The sequence below is a fragment of the Elephantulus edwardii genome, unplaced genomic scaffold, assembly GCF_000299155.1.
Source record: "Elephantulus edwardii isolate Elephantulus edwardi_28Jun2011 unplaced genomic scaffold, EleEdw1.0 scaffold00036, whole genome shotgun sequence".
NCBI classification, from domain to species: domain Eukaryota; kingdom Metazoa; phylum Chordata; class Mammalia; order Macroscelidea; family Macroscelididae; genus Elephantulus; species Elephantulus edwardii.
The window spans coordinates 5,043,386-5,062,518 of NW_006399786.1; the positions used below are offsets into that span (position 1 = coordinate 5,043,386).

General features: G+C 42.5%; 1 pseudogene; it reads left to right on the forward strand.

Annotated features, from left to right (window-relative positions):
* Positions 1 to 11,580: 11,580 nt before the first annotated feature.
* On the forward strand, positions 11,581 to 13,857 carry LOC102874402 (annotated as a pseudogene).
* Positions 13,858 to 19,133: the final 5,276 nt, after the last annotated feature.

Here is a 19,133-nt window from a genome sequence, read left to right on the forward strand (position 1 = left end):
CCGTTCTCCTCGGCTGACCCTCAGTACGCTCGACTTTTGCCAGATGGAGGTAACTTCTTTCATGATCCCAGCATAGGCTGTCTCTATCTATTTCCGGACTAGTTCCTGACTAGATCTTTCCTCATCTGTAATATCCATAGTGATCAGGTTTTTCCATCCTTCTCGAAGGTCCTCAAACCTGTCCATGAATCTTCCCAGCCCAGTCTTAAGTAATGAGGAGGAAGCATGTCATCTGCTTTAATGAATAGAAACCTTGGAACAAAGTGGAGCAGAGTGGCTTGCTGGTTAGGACTCTGACATCCACACAGAATTGGATTATCACTTTGCATCTCATGCTTTTATTCCCCTCAGTAGGAAATGAGGAGAATGGGAAAGTTGAAGAGACCACTACTTGAGCTTTTTTATATAATTTTTTTCCTCCCCTCCACCACAGGAAGTTGAAGCTGAAACTGATTTGATAGCAGCCGAATTTGTTTTGTTTTTATCGCAGATACTGCTCAATAGTCTCGGGTTAAGAGGCAGAACTAGGAAGAGATACAAAGAGATTCGGTACAAGAAACCTTAGAACTTGGTGATGACGTTAGAGATTAAGAATGAGGAGGAGAGAGCAAAGAATCAAAGGTGGCACAAAAAGCAGTGGTTCGTCACATTTTATGCAGTTTTCTTTTCATCAGTTTTATGCTGTTGTTGTTGTTGTCATTAGGCACTGTAGAGTCAACTACGACTCATAGCAACACTATGAACAACAGATCTCAACATTGCGTTATCCTTCTGTCCCAACATCATGAGCTCCAATATGCTGGAGTCCATTGAAGTAGTCTTATGTCAACCCATTTTGCTGAGGGCTGTCATCTTTCTCTGACCCTCCACTTTCCCAGCATGTTATCTTTTTCCAAGGACTGGCCCTGCTGACAACATACTGAAAGTATGTGAGATAGTGTTTTACCATTTGTGCTTCTGAGGAGCACTCTAGTTGCACATTTTCAAGACAGAATTTTTTTTCTTCCTTTTGACAGTTCATTGTATATTCAGTAATCTTCTCCAACACCACATTTTACAATCGTCAGCTTTATTTGTTCTTGTTAGGTATCATCGAGTTCATTATAATTCATAGCAACTCTATGAACAAAAGAAAAAACCAAAACACCTTACCTTGTCCTGCCCCTCATAATCCTTGTCATTAATTAAAATATTGGAAAATATTTTCAATACTTTTCTCAGTTATCAAAAGGGTGATGATGAAAATTGTATAAAGAAAAACAAACTTCAGTTGCTGTGAATTTCACCTTGACTCATGGTAACCCCATGCAGTTCAGAGAACATCTGGGCCATGCTGGGGTTTATGAGGCTGATTCTTCAGAAGTTACCTGACAGGACTTTCTTCTGAGGCACCTCTGAGTAAGCTTAATTCTCTAACCTTCCATCAACAAATGAATGGATAGGAAAAATATGGTATGGTCACACAATGGAATACTATGCAGCACTGAAAAACAAGGTACTCATAAAATAATATACAACATGAGTGACCCTGAAGGACACTATGCTGAGTGAAATATCTCAGTCACAAAAGGACAAATACTGCACAACACCACTGTTATAAAACAGGACTGACATGGGAGTTGGGGGAAACTAAGAAAAGAAGGGATAAATAATGAACACTGTGTTAGGACAGATAAAGGAAAGAACTGTTTAAAAGGAATATATCATTAGGCATTATCTGTATGACAATTATCCAGAATAAGAGGTGCTTAACAAAGAGGAAAAGGAATGGGTGGGGAGGGGGTGATGAAGGAAATTATGCAACAATGAATAAATGGTTTTTTAAAGTAAATGGAGTGGTAGGGAGGAAAATGTGCAACAATGAATAAATGAAAATGCAACTTTTCTATAAACTTTCATTAAAATAAAAATTGAGAAACCCCACAACTCCAACCTTTTAGTTAATACTTGAATGTGCTACTACCTGTGGGCACCTTCAGAGACTTGACTTATAAAGAAGACATTGAATTTTCTGGAAAACCCCTTTCCCTAGTGCAAACATTCTTCCCTGTAAATGGCGGTCTTTAAAATGAACTGATTGGTTTTGTTGAAATAGCCACATTTAACTATTAGGGGAAATATATATTTAGAGGCTTAGGAAATTTACATCAAAGGCTTTTCCATGCTTTCAGCAAGGGGAGGAGTATAGTAAGCTTCTGGAAAGGAATTGTGGGGCTGTTCTTGCCCCTGCCCAGCCTCTCTAAGATGAGCCAGGAGACTGGAGCATCAGCAATGGCACCACTCCTCAGCTGCTCCCATTGGCTGGCTCACAGTTCACCTCATCTGCTTAGCATAATGACTATACTGTGTAATTTGACGGTTGCAACATCTAATCTGCCCCAAAGGCTCTTTCTCCCTTCCAGGGAGTTCCACTGGAACACCCTTAGTCTGGTGTAAGATCTAACCACAGTTTTAATTATTAGTCTTCTAGAGAGAACCAGGAAGATTGTCTCTCAACCATGACTCCATCCACTGTTATGAGTGAATAATTCAGCCCTTTATTGCCAACTCCCAAGACAAATGTCAAACACCAAAACATGAGTGAAATAACCTACAATCATTCCACAATCCAGCTTGGGCACACCTTCCTTTCTGGCTTCTGAATCAATATTTTATACTCATCCACAGCCTTAGTAAACTTTCTCTAGTGTCTTCTGATTCACATGAACACCAGTTTCATCCACTACTGACAATTAAAGTTTCTGTGGAGGTATAATTGTGGAAGAGGAACCATCAGGGTTGCTTAGCAGCAGAAAATCACTTATTTAAAACTACTCTCAGTGAAGAAAACAGTACATTCTTTCTCCAGGATTTGTGATTTCTTGTTCATTAACTTGCTAACTGAATTACACAAAAGATTTTCTCCTTCTGTGTGCTTGGAAGAATTAGAGGGCAAAGTGACTTGGGAAAGAAAGATTTACAATTAGAAAGTTGACGAGGCATTTCTCCTGCTTGGAAGTCTCTAATTAGAAAGTCTAGGGACTCGGTTTAGCTCTGCATTCTTTGCTCTGCTGTCAGGTTACATTATGACCTCTAGACGATGAAGCTTCAGTTTAGAGGGAGAGGGCTAGGCACAGGGAATGTGGAGAGTGGGAGTAAATCAACACAGGAAGGGTTGGAGGCTTGTGACCTGAGGCTTTCACACTAATTTTGGATAGATGTAGGCTGCACATGCTTCAGAAAGTTTAGAAAAACCAGCAAAGCTGCCCGTTTGCATACTTAAGGGAAGGCCAACCATAAGCAGTCATTGAATGGTTATTATGTACCGTTCACTATTTTGTGGAATCAGATGGTGCAACAGTTAATTTGACAACTGCTAACCAAAAGGGTAACTGTTTAAAAACCCAGTAGCTTCCTGAGAGAAAACCAAGCAATCTGATCCAATAAGATCCCAGCCTAGAAAATCCTATAGGACAGTTCTACTTGGTCACTTGGTGTAAAAGGAGCAAGGGCTATGTGGGGACAGCCATATTTGACCTCTATCAATTCCCCAAGGGGGAACTGCCCCCAACAACAACATCCACAACACAAAACCAGTTCCCATGAGGTCAGACATGTCCCTCATGCTCTTGCATTTCTTTCTACAAATTCCAAAACCAATCTTACTGCTCTACTGAGTCTGAAATCTGTTGCAGTAGCTCACAAAGCACAATGAACCACGCTCATGATTATGCGGTTTATTAGGCAAGTTAACAAGATATAATTTCTCAGGATGGCAACAGGAATACAATCAGTTAGGGCAATTGCTGAAATGTACTCACAGATACCTTTCAGCTTTAGGCCAGTCCAATTGTACTGTCAATTATGGCTCTTCTCCCCTAGTCCTCCAACAAGCTTGGGAAAGGCTCTGAGCTCTGGTTCAGTGGGGTAGCAGTCCCAAGGTCAGCTCTGTCTCTTTTTGGGTCTCTGGTTCTTTGCTGAGGCTGCTGATGCTCTCCTGTAGGTCTGGCTGGAGCAAGACTCTCTAGTTCTGAAAGGTGCTCTGCATTCTCTGTTTCTTTGCTGGTGGTGAGATTCTTGAAATGTGCTGTTAAATCTTGTCACTTTAGTAGAAAGCATAGTCAATCCCCTTGTGGGTATGATAACACACCTATTCACAGGTCTCCACCCATCTATCTGGCAAAGTGAAAGCCAATGGTTATGAAAGTAATTTTGAACAATAAACTCTTGGTACCACACATTGGGCTACCATGAGTTGGAAATGATTTGACAGCACCTAACAACCCCAGTTGCTATTTTAGAAGTCATGGGAGTTCAATGGCTAACACATTTAGTTGCTAACTAAAAGATTTGGAAATTCAGGGCCACTTACTGGTACCTTGGAATAAAGGCCTTGTGATTTATAATCTACTTAGGAAAAATCTATCATTGAAAATCTTATAGAATACACATGGGTTTTCTATCTAATCTATTCTGACACACGTGGGTCATCATGAGTTGGAATTTAATTATAGAACTCTATTTTCTCCCTCATTGTCATTGAGTCAGGCTCAACTCAAAGCAGATCCTTCACTGGCTTTCTGAGACTATACCTCATATGGGAGAATGTCAGAGATTGCTCTCAGATCTACTGTTGGATTCAGACCTCCAGAGAGGTGTAGCCTTTGAGTGAGCATCACAACTCCCTTTGGACTATACCAGGAGACTAGGTTGCTGTTCATATGTGTAAGTAATGACCATTTTAAAACTTTTTTTCCTTGTAGACAACAATAAAATAAGAATAATACTGTCTTTAAAGATGTGGAAACAAAGATGTTAAGAGATGAAGTTCATGAGTAGTTGTCCAATCAGAGAGTGGCAGGGATAGGATTTGAACCCTGGGAGTAACATTCATAACTGCTACAAGTCCCTGGCACTCAAGCCCAATTGATTGTGACAGTGAGGGAACCGTGGTCTCTAGGGGGCAGATCTTCCAAATTTTCAAGAGTTTAATTTATCTGAATCCTTAAATAGGACATTTTCTATCACTGACCATGTGTTTAATTATTTTAAAAACCCATTTCAGGTTAATGATTGAGTGTGGGCTGAGTGGAGCCTGAATGACTTTCTTTTTTTTTTGTTCAAAGTACTTAAGCCATTGATTAAGTAGTAACACTGTGCACACCTGAGTTAAGCCTGGTCCAAGGAAGTGAAAATGTGTGTGAACAGGAATCCACTCCAGCCTCGCTGCAGCAAACATCTTCTGACAGAACATTGCCATATTGGGATGGCAGAAAGAATTTGATTTCTCAGGTATTTTAAATTTTACTAGAAACCCATCTGCTTTGCAGGAGAAAGATGGTCAATCTCCTCCCACACAAGTTAATGCCTCTGAAAACCTACTGAAGAGTCAGCTATGAGTCTCTTACAATTTGACAATAAACAACAACAAGAAGAAACCTAGGGAAACTACGGACTAAGATTTTAGATTTATGATAGCACGTTGCTGTTTGTTGTTGAGCACAACTCATAGTGACTCTATGAACAAAAGATCTGATGCCTTTCTGTAACTATTGTTGTTTCTCCAAGTTCATAGAGTTTCCAGAGGCATGTGGTTTAGGAAGTGGATGCCACTCTTGCTTCCAAACCTGTCTTAAACTGAGAGTTCCACCAAACGTTGTCCACCTGTTATGGCATTTGACACCCCAGTGGCACAAGGTTCAGCATCACAGCAAACACAGATTACCTCAGTACAGCAAATTGACAGAAGAGTGCTGTACCACTTAGAAAAATGTTCCTTCATATATACAACACTAGTCTCACTTAGCAATAGTCAAGTGCTGTCAAGTTGAATAGAACTCATAGTGACCCATGAACAAAAAAGACCTGAACCCTGTTCTATATAACTAATATCATTTCTCTTTGTTCATAGAGTTTCCAGAGGCATGTGGTTTAGGAAGTGGATGCCACTACTGCTTCCAAACCTGAATCTATCTGGAAGCTCCTACAAACACTGTCCATGATGGGTAACCATTATGGTATTTAACACATGTCAAATATAGCACAGTTTCGCTTCACAGCAACTCCCGGTTACTTAAGTACAGCAAATAGACCAATGCTGTACCACATAAAGAATATTTATCCCAAAATTAATTCATTAAAACCAATAACACAACCAAAAACTTTCCTTATGTGACCCTCATCAAGACATGAGAAATCATCTTCCAGACTGGAACCACAGACTAGAATTAGATGCTGAATTCTGTCATTGGTAGAATTCCTATCTTGCATGTGGGAGACGCAGGTTCTCTTCCCAATCAATGCACCTTTCCCATATCCTGACAGCCACCACCTATCTGTCAGGTTATGTTGGAGTTCTAGAGTGAAGTCCCTCTTTAAACTAAAGAGTACAGTATCCATCCAGTCTAGTCTTGAATGTGAAATGTTCTTTTAAAATGACCTTTTCTGTTAAAATAGATGTTCCCCATAAAACTCACCCTGAAGATAAGGTGAGGAAAATAATTTTTACTAACTAAAATGTCTCAAGAAAACAGAAAAATCCCTAGCAGAAAAAAGGTTACTTCATTTCTGGTAATTAATGCTCTCTGACAGAAGCTTGATCCACAGGGGAAATGTAGATAGGAAAAAATTTCAAACTAGAGGCACTTTTCTCAGACATAAGACTGATGGGCCAATATGTCTTCCAAGGAAGCAAAAGGCTGTAATATAAGCCATCTGTTCATGGGAAGAACGTCTTAAGATGTAAACAATGTATTCCTCGGAAAATTGTGTTCATGTCTGTGATCTTATATACTCAAACTGACTGGCAGCGCTCATTTGTGTGGTAATTCACTCCTTCCTAGCCAAGTGGCCTACCTTTACGTAGCAAAGAAAACTTCAAGCTGAAGTATAGGAGGAGCCATTAAACCTTTAGCTTTCCAGTGTTCTCTGTGTAGGTAGGGAGCTTAGTAGGGAGCTCTGGTGGCCTAGTGGTAAGAAGCTGTGCTGCAATCCCAAAGGTACCCAGCTTGGATCCACCAGCTGCTCCTCAGGGGTGGGGAGGGGGAAAGATGGGCAATCTCCCATCTGTGAGATTTACAACCTCTAAACACCTGGTGGAGAGTCAGCTGTGTGTTGCTTCTGACTCGATGGAACTCAACAACAGTGGCCTAGTGAGTAAGGAGTTGTGCTGCAAATGCAAGGCAGGTGGTTCAAATCCATCAGCTGCTCCATGGGTGCATGATGGGCAATCTGTCCCTGTGCCATGTTATAGTCTCTGAAAACTTGCTCGAAGATCTGTTATGTCTGCTTGAATGACAGTGTTTTGTACTTTTACTGCCCAGTGCTGCCAGATTTAGCTGTGTTAGGCCTTGATAAAACTCCATTTCTTTCACTCGAATACGAGATTTTTCTTTTTGACACGACCGTACTTTAATAACCACTTGTCCTCAACCTCCTGCTTTTCTCTTGCTTGCCCTTCATGTATCGTAAGTAGCACAACTGGCTTAAATGGCATTTGCTCATTTGAAAGTGGAGAAATATGACCATGCCAGAGTGAAGTAAGCCCCTAACTTAGCTGCGATTCTCGAAGATTTGCCAATGGCAAGCAGCACAGGTAGTGAGAGAATAGTGAGGTGACTGCCTGCTCTTTCTCAGCCCCATACCTTCACCTGCAAAGTGAAGAGGTGGAAGACCTGAGGATGTAAGGTCCTTCATTTAAAACAAAACAAAACAAAACAAAACAAAACACACCCAAAACCAAACCAACAACAACTAACTCCTTTAAACTCTTTGCCATTGAATCAGAATGGAGCCATAGCTTACCCTTCACTGGCTTTTCAGAGGCAGTAATCACAAGGAAGGAGATTGCTCTTTTTTTTTTTTTTTTCACAAGGTCCTTCACACTTACTAAAATTCTAATACTGTTTTGAGGGATTGTGAAAGAAAAGGAGGAGGTACAAAAACATTTTTAAAATAGAAGTCTTCAGTATGGGAAAGTGAGGAAATAGTTCCAGAATCTTTGCAAGAAATGAAGAATTCTTACGTTGTTATTGACTACTGTTGCGTTGATTCCCCAACTGGTTAGGACCTCATGCACGATTGGATTGAATCATTATAACTCATAGGTTTTTGTTAGCAAATTATTGGGAGTAGATCATGAAAGTTTTCTTCCAGGTCAATTTTAGTCTAGAAATTCTGCTGAACCTACTCAGTGTAGTTTCAGTGTGACTCCATTAAGAGATGGGTAATGAGGCGCATCGACTAGAAGAGTTGAACCAAGGTCTTCTCATGAAAGGTTATTATGACCAAAATGTTCTAGGACCAGGGTGAACTAAATCCTAAAATACTAAGAACCAGGTAAGATTCTAAACATTTGTGACAAAGCAACAAAAAGTCAAAACCAAACTAACAACAAAAGCAAACTCCTGTTGCATACCTTTATAATATACATATCTTTTAATATGGAATAATAGGTTGTAAATTGAGAAGCACTTACAAATGAAGTGTTTAATTTGATTCTTTTGCAGTCTTGTGAGGTAAATAGGACAGTTTCTGTTTTCCCTATTTTATGTACTAGGAAACCATGTTTCAGTGTAGTTTAGATTGCAAATGTATGTCTTTGACCTTACCCTCATAAATCTCTGTAACCTCTATAGAGAATAGGGGTCAATGTGGTCTCATCACTGAACATACATTTCAGAAGTGGGAGCCCCAGACCAGGAGGCTGAGGGTTTGAGAGAATACACTGTGTATCACCAGGCTGCAGCAGAAGTCTGAGGTGTGGTTGACATCACTCATGTCTTTCAGAGAGGGTATCACTAAGCCACCAAAGAGATGTCCCTGTAGATTTGCTGATCGCTGGCCATTCTGTGTGATTCTAGGTCCTCTGTGGTCACATCTCAGATATGGTCGCTGCTGGAACCTCTCTTCCTGAATGTTCTAGTGCTGTAGTGTGGGTGGTCTGGGAAGCTGTGGGCTTGAAGTGGCCTAAGAGTCCAAGGGGACTCCAGCTTTTCTGCTGAGTTGTTATATGAAATTGGATGTTACTGTGCCATTTTGCTGCTGTTTAGATTTTTCTGTCGCCTATAGATTGTTATTCCAAAAATAGGCCTGTAAACACTCTTGCACAAGCGGAATTTAATGATGAGTTTTCTTCTCACTGACATGGATGTGGTTTTACTATTGCTGACCCGTATTCAGTTTTCTGAATACTGTGGTGGACCACAATATCTCTGATCTTTTCAATGTTTTAAGCCAGGGACATGCTCTTAGATGAGAATTTGTGGCTTGACCTTGCTCGCCTGGACCACCAGAATATATGGAAATAACCATTGCTGGTAGTCAAGCTGGAGTCCATAGACACTTCCAGCTGTGGAGTTTGACTCCTGACTGAAACCTCCAAGTGGTCCTGGGCATACAAATACTTCTCTGGCAGACCACCAGGGGAAAGCTGCCTCCTTAGTTAGACTTGGTGCACAGTCTCTGAAAGAGGCTGCAGGCAAAGATGCAGATTCCACTGGCTAGTCACGCCTTGCAATACATCTGCATTCCAGGCTCAGGCACCCCATAGGGAGGACTCCTCTTCGGGCTGATGCTTTCTTTCTCCAGGTGTTCCCACAAAGACCTGATAGGAACTGAGCAGCAGACGCAGCTTTCACTCAACTCCCACAAGCCTGGGAGGTGCAGTGCATAATGTTTCAGGTCAGCTAGTCTCTCGTTATCCGTAAGAGAGTGATGGATCATCTCCTCTCATAAAGATTTGTAGCCTCAGAACCTTACTGAGGAGTCACTATGAGTGGGAACCAATCAATCCTAGTTAGTGAGTTTGGGTTTGTTTTTGGAGGAACCTAAAAGTTGGCAGTTCAAATACACTGAGGAGTACCAGGAAGGAAAGACCTGGTAATGTGCATCCTGTAGCCAAGAAAACATAGAGTTATCATGAGTCAGAGTTGGGTTTGGTTCAAGTTTGAGGGAAACCTTGACGTTTTTCTCCATTGAGTCAGTCCTCGGGGTTCTTCTACTTCTAGCCTTTCCTCATAAACTAGTTCATAAACCGGCAGGAGTCTTTTGTTCAGGGCTCCCTCAGCGGTGAGAAATCTCGTCCTGCCTGTGCTTATCCATCTCTTCCTCGCTGATGCTGTTACGGGGGGCGGGGAATAGGACACTTGGGAAACCGAGCCTTCTAGCTTCTTTGTACACTCTCTGAGTCATTTGTCCTTGTTGTTGTGTGCAATAACGTCAGAACCAACCCATAGCTTACCCTACAGTGGGTTTTCAGAGGCAATAAATTACACGGGAGGAGATTGTCCATTTTCTCTCCTGCAAAGCAGTTGGTTGATTAAAACCATTGGGTTGGCAGCATAATTCTTTACTTCTAAGCCACTAGAGCTCCAAAATGAACAGAATCAACAAGGATCAGATGGATAAGCACAGGCAGAAGGCGTTTTCTCTTTGCCAAGGGAGCCCTGGACCAAAGGTTCTTGATAGGTTTTGGTTTGTTGAGGGCTTTTTTATTATTATACTAGTTTATTTACTAAATTAGAATACATTGTTTAGCAGACCAGATTCTTCCAATTTCATCAAATTGTACAACCTCATGATTAATCCACACACCACACACCCCCTGCCCCCCACCCCTCCACACATCCTCATCCCTCTGCTGTTTTATGAACTAGTTTATGGGGAAAGACTGGAAGTAAAAAGACCCTGAATACTATCTCAGAGGAGGAAAATGTCAAGTTCTCCTTTTACATTTCTTCAAAATTTCAGTGAGTCCTTAGAGACTTTAATTTTGGTTTCTTGCCTTAATTGATTGCTCTGACACCTGGCAGCTCATCTCTGACCAGATTGACTGGGCTGATATTTTGCTACTCCTAGGAGTCAAGGTGGAACGGCCCACATCGTCCAATTTAACCTCAGGTGAGGTTGATCCATTTGACCTTCTTGTTCATGGTCAACGCCAGACACCTAAAAATCAGAGGGAGACAGAGTGTCCCAAACATACTGAGTCCTGGAACACCTGTGTGTGCTTGCTAAGAAGTATGACACGTGAGCAAAAGCAGATGAAATTCCTTGGGCGGCTCTGCTGTAATGAAAGTCTTTCATTGGCTCTCTATCTGCCATGCTTGGCACTGAATGTCTAGTACAGAACCCATATTTTCCTGTTGTTAGGTGTCATTGAGTTACTAGAGCACATAACTACACTATGAACAACGGATCCAAATCTTGCCCTATCCTGTGCCATCTTAATGATCTCTATCTTGCTTAAGACCATTGATTCAGTCGCTGTGTCAAACACTAAGAACTTGATAAATATGTCATTGTTCTCCATATGAGCACTACACACAGGAGTGGCTGGGTGTGGGACCTTGCAGGCTGGGTCATCCCACTCTGGCTACAGAAAGTTTTGTCACCGAGGAAAGCTGAGCTAGGAGCTTGTTGCTAGGCTGTGACTATTTATGCTTGTAAAGGAACCTGCTGCTTAATTTAGAAACCTACTTTTGCTTTCTTTTTTGCCAGCATCATCTGGCTGTCTGGCACCATCAAAGAATTTAATTTTTGACCCAACCAAGAGCTTGAGAGCTTGGGAGTGGATGGGGGCAGGAAGTAGGCGGGGAGAGGATGCATGCCAGCCTGATTCTCTCAGGAGAGGCGGAAACATGTGGCTATTCCATTAGCATCCTGTTTGACTTCTGGGTGGGTTTTCATCAGTGACACCTACAGTGTCTTCACTGGGAACAGGAGGTTACAAAGCAGCTCTGGGGTTGGTGCCTTTTCTGATGAACCACGCACACCAAATACAGCAGAGCAAAAGGCAGAGCTGTGTGAAAGAGTATCACTGTTGGGTGCCAGAAGCAGGGGACAGCATGACTTTCAGTGCTTTGGATGTAATTATTTTAATAGAGTCATTTTATTGCAACTTTTTTAAACTTTATAGCAGAATATTCATCATGATGCTCTGATTCGGCTCAGGAACTGAGTGTGTAAACCTAAAGAATTAAACTAAGTGACAAGGAAATCAGGCCTTTCCACTCCACCTCACTTCAGCTCTGATTTTTACTCCTTTCTCATCTCTGTCTCTGCTTGTGATGGGTATAAGGACGAGGGAGGGTAAGGACAGAGGTTTGTAGATGTTCCAGATGGGAGGAGCATTAGGGGTCAAGCAGTAGTCAGGGATGGAGTCAGAGATGATGTGAGGGTCAAGACTGAAGAGAGGAAGAATCCTGGTGGCACAACATTTAAATGCTTGACTACTAACAAAAAATTTGATGAGATAAATATGTCTGATTTTTCCTTTGGAATATAAGCCAAAATCCCATCTGTTCTAGTAAAGATAGCCAAGAAAATTATATTGGACAGGTCTGAATGGTAACTAACAACAATAAGACAAGAAGAAGTTAAAAGTTTGCTAAAGTTAGAGTTCAAGTTCAGAGAAAATCAAATTCAGAGCTTGAAGAAAGAGTCCAAGAGGAAATGAAAGGCAAGAAATCAGTTGTATATAGAAAGAGACATTTACATTTTGCTTCATCTCTCTTCAAATAATTGTGTCATAATAGCTGTGTAATATTACTGGGCAGGAAAACAGTCCATTTAGGATCAGAATCCGAAAATTCAAGGTTTCCATCTGTTGTTCATAATGTTGCTATGACTCGGAGTTGACTCAGCGGCACTTAACAACAAGAATCTTGACTTTTCCATGGACAGAATCTGACTCATAAATGTATATCCATTTCACTTTAGTGTTTATTTGAACCTTAGTTTTCCCACACAAAATGCAACTAATCATGTCTTTCTTCTTTGCTCACCTTCTGCTCTCCCTCCGGGCACATGGTGAGGGCAGAGCCAAGATCTCCTGAACCACCTCCAACAACCTGGAGAAAGGTGTTTGCTCAGACACTGGGTGTCAGCCCATGAGGCTTCTCTGAGTAAAGGGATATCAGAGTCGGTGATTAGCTTGTTGATTCATGAGAACACAGTGATCCCATTAGGGGCAGTGTGTAGTGTCTGTGATGGCTCTGCTCCTGCCATGGCTGAGAATGGAGTATTATCCTCCCAGATGCTAACAAATTGAGACACTAGTGCTTGGGCACAAGGATTAGATATGGAACCAATAGGGAGGAAACTACATTTCTTTGTGTAATTGGAGGCTAGGTTTTTGAAGCTCTGCCTCACTTACTTTTGGCACATGGCCAGGTGAGATTGGTCCTTGGAGAAGGACATCATGCTCAGAAGGGTGGACCCCGGATGAGATGGATTGATACAGTAACTGGGGCGATGGGGGTTGGTGTGTCAGAATTAGTGAGACTGGCTCAGGACAGGGAAGGGTTCAGAGCTACTGTACGTAGGGTCGCTATGCATCGCAGGCAACTCAACCAATAATGTTCTATGACAGGCTTGAAAGCAGGAGTGGCATCCACTTCCTAAACAACATGCCTCCAGAAACTCTATGAAATTTGATAAATATTGATAGTTGGAGAGGGGCTTCAGGCCTTTTGTTCAAAGGGTCGCTATAAGTCATGCTTGACTCGAAGGCAACAACAATCTAGAATCTAGCAGTACAAAGACTGATGCCCAAACATTGATTGTCTTTTGCCTGTGAAGAAAATCTTCTGAACAATTCTGCCAGTCATGTAGCTTGCCAAAGTCCCACTGAGACTAACCAACCAGCCAACTAGTGGCTATGGAGCTGATTCCAAATCATGGTAAGCCCCTGTATCTCAGAGCGACGTTGAGCTTCACAGGGCTTTCTTTGCAGGTATCCCAACCTTCCAGTGGCAGTCAAGCACCTTAATAGTTTGCACGCCTCTCCTAAGGAAGTGCACCCCTGACCCACAGGCAGTTCCTGTTCCATTGAAAGTGGAGGAACAAGAACACTCTGTCATGTATCACTACAGGTAGACCCCAATTTACAACATACTTGAGTTACCATGAGGTGCTGTACTCATTGCCATGAGTTTTTTGGTGATGGGGGGATGAACAGCTTATCATTAGGTATAGATACTACATACAATGCTACAGCATGTGATTTGCTGATGTTATTATTCTCAGATGTTTATTTGAAGATATTCAATGTTATGACTTATTGCTTAAAACATTGCTGAATAGATTAGATTCTCTAAAGTAAATCAGGGATTGTAATTGCTTGAAAACACAGAAACAGAGGCTGATACTGAGCATTTGGCTAAAGTTGATAGGTAGATTTGGCAAACAGTGAGATGTTTCCATCAAACACGTAAAGATAGAAGAAAAGAACCATACAGACCACTCTTACAAATTTTCTGATTAGAAACACACCTCTCATTTGGAGAGATACTACAGAGGACCCAGAACCTTCTACAAATGGAGTTCCCACCAGAACACCAATGTCATCCAATGCTTAGTGATTATCAGAGCAAATTTTTATGATTTGTCTATTTTTTATTTATGTATGTACTAAAAGGGAGCTCTGGTGGTTTAGTGGTAAGAGGCTGTGCTGCAATCCCAAAGGCGCACAGTTTGAATCCACCAGCTGCTCTTTGGGAGAAAGAGGGGTTGTAATCTTCACCCACACAATCTACTGCCTCTGAATGCCCACTATAGGGTCAGCTATGGGTCAGTTCTGACTCAATGGTACAGAACAACACAACATGTACTAAAATATATGTTTGAGTTTATATGGAATCTTTCAAAATCCTGTTGATGACTTTGAATTGTGCTGGAGAGGAGTGCTGAATATCCTGTGGACTGTCAAAAAAACGAATAGATATGGCTTGGAGAAGGTGCAGCCAGAGTGCTCCTTGGAGTCAAAGATAATGAAGCTTCATCTCGCATCCTTTGGGCATGTTGGTAGGAGAGGCTATTCCTTGGAGAGGGACATCAAGCTTGGGAAAGTGGAAGGATGGTGAAGAACGGGAAGACCCTCAACCGGGTGGATTGACACAGTCACTGTAGCAATGGGCTCAAGTATCCTGTAGATTGTGAGGATGGCATGGGATAAGGACAGGGTTCAGATCTGCTGTTCGTAGGGTCACTGTGAGTTATACTTGATTCAACGGCACCTAACAACAACAACAAAGACAACTAACAATTGGACTCATGCACCGCAGCAAGATAAAGGTAAATAATCCAATAGAAAAATGGGCACAGGATATGAACAGACACTTCACCAAAGAAGACATTCAGATGGCTAACAAGCTCATGAAGAAATGTTCAAAATTCCTAGCTCTACATGCAGATCAAGACAACTATGAGATATCATCTCACCCCAGTCAGAATTTCAAAATTTAACAGAACAGCAAGCAACAAACCCTGGTAAGGTTGTGAAGAAACTGGAACCCTTATTCACTGTTGGTGGGAGTGTAAAATGGTGCAACCACTGTGGAAGGCGGTATGGCCCTTTCTCAAAAAGTTGCAAATAGAAATACCATTTGACCCAGCAATTCCATTACTGGGAATATACCCCAAAGATACCATAACTGACACCCAAGCAGATATATGCACACCCGTGTCTGTCACGGCTTTGTTCACAATAGCAAGGAGTTGGAAACAACCTAAATGCCCATCAACAAATGAATGGATAGAGAAGCTGTGGTATATTCACACAATGGAATACTATGCTGCATTGAAAAACAAGGAATTCATGCAATCTTATTCAAAATGGGCGATCCTGGAGGACATTATGCTGAGTGAAGTATCTCAATCACAAAAGGACAAATACCGCATAGTGCCACTGTTGTAAAACAGGACTGACATCCGGGTTGAGGGGAGACTGAGAAAGTTGGGTTCAATAATGTATACTGCATTGAAACAGATGAGGGAGAAAACTGTTTAAGAGGGATATGCTATTAGGTATTTTTGTCATGACAGGAGTCCAGAGCAAAAGCTGTATAGTGGAGTGGACCTGGGGGAAGGGATTGTAAAACAATGAAAGAATTTTTCTTTTACTTTTCCAAGAGGGAAGTATACTAAGGGGGAGGGTTGGGAGGAGAGAAAAGTGCAACAATGAATGAATGGAAATCCAAAGTCTATGTGAATTTTCATTGAAATTAATAATAAATTTTAAAAAAAGATTGGACTTATGAAGACATTACCAGTAAAAGGCTGTAATAATGAAAACAAACAAAACCAAAATGAAGTCATTATGACTAGGTCAGTATTGACTTATATAAAATGCAGGCTGATTGGTGCAGCATTCTCCCCAGCATTGGTGCATGATGATAGCCAGGACTAGGACTAGGACTCCTGTTTCTAGAAGCCTATCCTGTACGTCCACTGCTGGCCTAGGGCCTTCCTGATCACCTCAGAGAAGATGACGTGTCTGCGTCTCAGCACCTTGTGTCCCCAGCCATATCTCCTAGAGTCTATCTTTTTTGCACGTCTATTTGAAAAGCCAAAGCACCATCTTCCCGACCCCGCAGATTTTTGCTCTCTTGGTTTACCAGTCTTTTTACTTTCCCACCAAGCCCCTGCCTTCAGATTTCTCGTGGATTTCTTTCTCAGGCGGCGTGTTTTCATTCCCTCCTCACATTTACGTCCCAGTGCCAAGAACAGCTCTGCTCTGGCAGGAGGTAAGAGGCTTCTCTCTGTTAGTATTCTTCAGATTTATGGGAGGGATTTATTTTGAGAATGGTTTAAAGTCACGCTGAGGCCTTTCCCCCCCAAAAAACCTGTTTCTGTTCCAAGGAGTCAATTTTCATCCACTGTTTATAGCTGGATGGTAGCAGGAACGTTTTATTTCAAGTCTGTGTGGAAATGTTCAGTGTCCCTTCTCCCACCAGTAACCCCCTGGGTTATGTCTGAATCACTGACTTTCAGGATGAGCATTGGAGACCAGTGTTTTGGATATGAGCATTGTGTTCAGCACTTGGTTGTATGATAATCCTTAAGTATCCTTAAAGAACTGCCAGTTCACCCTTTGTCACACTTTCCCTGAATGACTAGCTTCAGGGTTTGGCTGGAGAGGTCCAGTTGAGCTGACTTCTGCTTCTTTGTTTGCATGTGTTGACCCTGGTGACACATTCCTAGCACATGTAGCTGGCGTTCTCAATGATGCCTATTCATGTTTGAGAAAAGTTGCACTGTCCCTTCCACCATCTGTATAATCATCTAGGAATTTGCTCTTTGACACGAAGCAAAGCAAAAAGAACTATAGGTTGGGGCGACACCAAGACAGCAAGTCAATCTGCCCCCCAAGCCCTAGAAGACTCACTGTGCTTCTCAGGAGTGACCTGGTTTGTTAGCACAAAGACCACTCTCCTCTAGCCCTGAGTCTGCTCTGCCCTTCCAGAACAAAAAGAGGCGCTGGCAGTGGTGACAGGAGGGGTCTGCTGAGGGGACCCTAGAGGGGTCTGCCAGTGAGGCCTGTGACACAGGTCTAAAGCCAATGTAATTGGTCCAACGCTGAGTCAAGTCAGGCTTTGCATCAATCTCTCTTTTGTTTGAAAGGGCTTTCAAGTGTGGGGATTGTCTCCTCTGACCCCAAGTGCTAGAGGTAAGAAGAGCAGGTGTCAGCACTCCGCATTCACCAATGGGGAAATGGAGCTCTATCTCAGGCCTAATCTCCTTAGCATTAAGTAAGTAAATTACCGGTGGACTTGAGACAAGGAACTGCAAATTCCAGCCATCTGCTCCTGTGTTTTCCATTACCTCTTGCTGCTTTTCAGCCGGCTTAAGCAAAACAGCAAACAACAACAAAAAAGAATCCTAGCCCTTCCAGCTGAGCAGGTTAGCCTTGCAGAGGCTGATCTCAGGGACTCTAGGAGCTGACCCCACAAGGCTGGAGGAGGAGACCCTTTGGGGGACTTACTGCTTACAAGTCTGTGGGGCAGGGAGGGCAGAAGAGAAGGCAGTCGAGCAACCCTGGCAGTGTGTGCGGATTTATGTGTATGGATTAGGACAGACTAGAAAGAAAGGCGTGGTTATCTGCTTCCAAAATCAGCCCATGAGAACCCTATGGATTACAGTGCCGCTGAGGTGGAGTCGAAATGCAGGGCAGCGGTGAATGGCGGGAGGAGCAGACCCACTTGGAGGGGACTGCAGACTGGAGAGGGGTACACTCATATCTGTAGCTCTCTACCTACTGCAGGCATCTCGGCTAGAAGCGTTTCTCTAGCCACATGCTTTTGCTGAGCTTCTGCTAGCCAGAGCAACTCCCTGAGCTAATGGTTTCTGGAGCAACCCTTGGAGTCGCAGGTGCTAGCAAGAGTCCATGCTCTCTCTCTGCTGTTAACGGTTAGCCTGGAGGTTTGGGTCTACTCTCAGGTACTTCTTCACCAGGAGAAAGGCCTGGTGATTTGCTTAAAAAAGAAAATAAAAAGTCAGCATTGAAAACAAGGGGGCTTGTCTCTACTCTGACATACATGGGGTCACCACAAGCCCGCATCAACTTGACGACAATGGGTACGTGTGTGTCTGCTCAGTAATGCAGGAGATTCCTTGGGCAGTGAGAAACCCAAGAAGGTAGTCCTTGTTCCCCAAATACCAGCCTCTGATGGCTCCTGGGATCGCAAATCTACTCGACATGCTTGGGCATCCTGATGCGGCAATGATTTCACAGCAAGTGAATTTAGTGGAGTTTTTGACACCCAGGAAGGATCCTGCATCAGGATTGCGTAACGAACGACTCAGCTTGTGGCTGTCGAGTTGAACTGACTCAGAGCTGAGCCTCCAGCAGGTTTTCTGAAGCTGCAAATTGCACAGGAGTAGATCGCCTTTCTTTGTCCCAAGATCTCACTGGTGGATTTGAACAGCAGAGAGGCACTACTTGGGGTTAGCAGTGCAACCTACAGACTTTGCCACCAGAGCTCCCTCAGGGCTACATCGATAAAAGAGATGAAAAGAATTACATTTTCTTTCAACTGAGTTGGAGAAAATGTCAAGTCTCTCAGTTATCTAGTTCTGTTGTAGCAGGAATACCTCAAGTGAATAGTTTTCATAAATAAGTTTATTTTCTCACAGTCTAGGAGGCTAGAAGTGCAGGTTCACGGAGCTGGCTTTAAGAGAAGTAAGTGTCTCTCTCTGTACCAGATCAATGGAAAGTCCTTTGTTTCTCGGTGGTCATCATGGGATTTGGTGTCTGTCTTCCCCCATCTCAACTTGCTTCTCTGTTCATTTTATGTCTCAAAGGCTTAGAACATTCTCTACCATAACTGTGCTGCATGAGCATAATAAAGAATACTCCTTCCTGGATATATATA